Source organism: Camellia sinensis, chromosome 3 (assembly GCF_055761805.1).
Source record: "Camellia sinensis isolate YWXY chromosome 3, ASM5576180v1, whole genome shotgun sequence".
Taxonomy (NCBI): domain Eukaryota; kingdom Viridiplantae; phylum Streptophyta; class Magnoliopsida; order Ericales; family Theaceae; genus Camellia; species Camellia sinensis.
In genome coordinates, this window is record NC_138963.1 from 200,292,290 (window position 1) to 200,295,208 (window position 2,919).

Here is a 2,919-nt window from a genome sequence, read left to right on the forward strand (position 1 = left end):
ATAGCAAATAAAAATCCATTCTAAGCATAAAAAATAAATTAATAAATTTGAATATTACAATAATATTTTAATTCATTCTCATTAATATTATCATCAAAATAAATGTCTATAAAAAAAAATAATAGAGTAGAACATCATCATTGAAATTTTAAATGAGGGAGACCAAAAAATTAATGAACTGATATTATTGAATCTTTAAAACACGTAAACTAATAAAAGTAATGATTATCTTGAATCTGTAAAACACAGAGACCAATAAAAATAGTGTACTAATATTTTTTTAAAATACATAAAAAAGTTATTCTCTTTAAATAATATTTATTATATTTTATTTAATCAAATAAAATTTATATTTTATGTCAAAGATAGAAAACGAGAGAGAGAGAGAGAAAACAAAAGAGAGAGAGAGAGGAGTTCAAGTCCTTCGTCGTGGTTCTTGTGGTGATTTCAAAATGATGTCATTTTAGCCAAAAACATCTTTTTGTTAAAGTTTTTTTTTCTTCTTTCTCTTTTTGCATTTCCGCCCTTTTCTTTCTCTCTCATTTGTTCTAGAACCCTAACTTGTTTTTAAGAGAGAGACGAACAAAGAGTGGCGGAGGCGAAGGCAAAACGCAAAGGAGGCACGACCGATGATGACTCCGGCGACGAGGAGAGGGGAGGCGACGACAAGGTCATTCTCAAGATCTACACACACAAAAAAAAACTTTGGTTTCTCAAACAATCTTTGCCACTCTTATTTCTGCAAGAAAAATATCTCTTCCAAAGCAATTCAGTAAAGGGTTGTTCACTTTATGGTCATCAATGATATATAGGCAAGTTCACATGAAAATTGCAATTTTAATGGATCATCATATTCTTTAAGGCAATCTATCAAACAGATGATATGAACCTTGTTAGAGAATACTTGAACTAGTAAGAAATCCAAAGCCTACCAATGATGATCATGTAGAAATTGGTTTGAGGCAAATTGTCGAACAGGAAGAGGGAAAAAATACCGAAATTTGTAAAAACTCTTCAAAACAAAAAATATCGACTTTTTATAGCTTGTTTTTCTGTAACTCAGCTATAATCTCTTTCATGGACGCTCTTTTCATGGGTTTGGTAGCTTTTAGAGAAAGGAAGAAGAAGAAGATGAAAAAGAAGAAGATGAAGGGAGAAGAGGAAGAGGAAAATGAAGAGTTGGATGATGCTAAGAAGAACCTTGAAAAAAAAAATTGTGCCAAAACAAGGTCGTTTTGGAAGCATGGCAAAGAGCACTGCAGATTCCACAGCAGAGGATCCAAGCTCAGAGAGAGAGAGAGACAAAGACGAAGGGACAAGAGACAAAGGGATGAAGAGGGAAGAAGATCGACAGAAACAGAGAAAGATTGAGGTAGATAAATGATCGAGAGAAAAGAAAACCGGGAGATCGAGAGAGAAGAAGATAGAGATCGAGAGTGGGAATGAAATGTATGTATAGATCTAAACCTGTTTTTTGATTTTCAAATCTTTGTTTTTATTTATTTTGCATCTAGAGCTGTTTGATTTTCACCGACGTTCTCATTTCATACCTGTTGGCTTTTTGGCTTTTCGAAGGGTATTTTTGTGAATGTGAGCGTGCCAGCAAGGATCAATCAGTCCTTACAGAAATTGTGATTGCCAACCAATTATCAGACGATTGTGTGTTAGTTCTTTTCAGCCTCAATGAAGAGGACTTTTACTGGTGGCTTGATTTAGGAGAAGTTAATAGAAAATAACAGTAATATGAAGAACAATTGAAGTATTTCATAAAAATGAACACTTACAATGGTCCGAACTCAGCCTCAGAGAGGTTTACAACAGCAATCTACTTGTGAATCTACTTGAAGCTACTCCTATGAATCGAAGTGCAGTACTGGTATTTAAAGTGCAGGTATTTAAAGAACAGGTATTTAAAGACTGGAAATGTAAATGACTGGAAAAGAAAATATATGAAGTAAATGACTGGTTTGTATGATCTGAGTCCGTCCTTTTTCCTGGGGGCTGCTCTGCTATTTATACTCGTCAGTGATGACCTTCGAACTGCACTTCGATCCGTCGAACTGCTCCTCCATGATCGCTGATCATGCTTCCTTAAAAGTAGCTCCATTACGCCATTACTGGCAGTTGAGCTTCCCTCTTGTACTGGATTTGAATATGAGTAACCGTTGAAGACACGTCATCTTGCATCCCGTTATTTGATCTAGTGTTACTCAGATCATGTGAGGACCAATATTTATTGCCACGTGTACGATCAGGATTAAAGGCTTGAATAACCTTCCTTTATTACCCTTACTATGCCACGTGTCGAACTGTAACTGGCTTTTACAAAATATGTAGCCAACATTACCCCCCGCACTAATATACCCAATACTTGGTGATATTAGTGGATTGCAGTTTTCCCGCGCTTCCAGAACGTGTATGGAGTCCATATTCTGGAAACACAACCGTCATCCATTTGGAGATCATCTGCATTAACTCGTCGAACATCCCAATACCTTAGTATTCGAACAGGCTATGGCTGCATCAACTTCCCTTTCTATTGATCAAGCATATGAAGAGCCTTTGAGTGATGTTGTTCCCCCTCGAAAGAACCTCCACGCATTCATTAGCCACCTTTACCCGCCCTTCTATATTCAGGTAATGGAGGCTTTTGCAGATTATAAACCTTTGGACTATGAACACATTGCCTTTAATCCCTTGGTTTACAAACTTACAGATACAAAGAGTTCTTCCCCTAAGCTCCCTTTGTATTCTGACCGAACTACCCTCGAGCCTTTGCTTCGACAAGTTGCAAATATGGATCTAGGAAACTCTTCTTCACAGACCTCTGCATGGGATGAAACTGTGACCTCTTCATCCTCTGGAGCTTCTGGCTGGACAAGCTGGTCCACTCCTGAGACTTATGATCTAAGGGAGCGA

General features: G+C 36.9%; 1 long non-coding RNA gene across 1 annotated transcript; it reads left to right on the plus strand.

The window, feature by feature from the left end:
- The first annotated feature begins 514 nt into the window (after positions 1-514).
- Positions 515-1,530, plus strand: LOC145821247 (uncharacterized). Its single transcript, XR_014363272.1, has 2 exons — positions 515-670; positions 1,106-1,530. It is a non-coding gene; the product is annotated as an uncharacterized LOC145821247 (long non-coding RNA).
- The last annotated feature ends 1,389 nt before the right edge of the window (positions 1,531-2,919 follow it).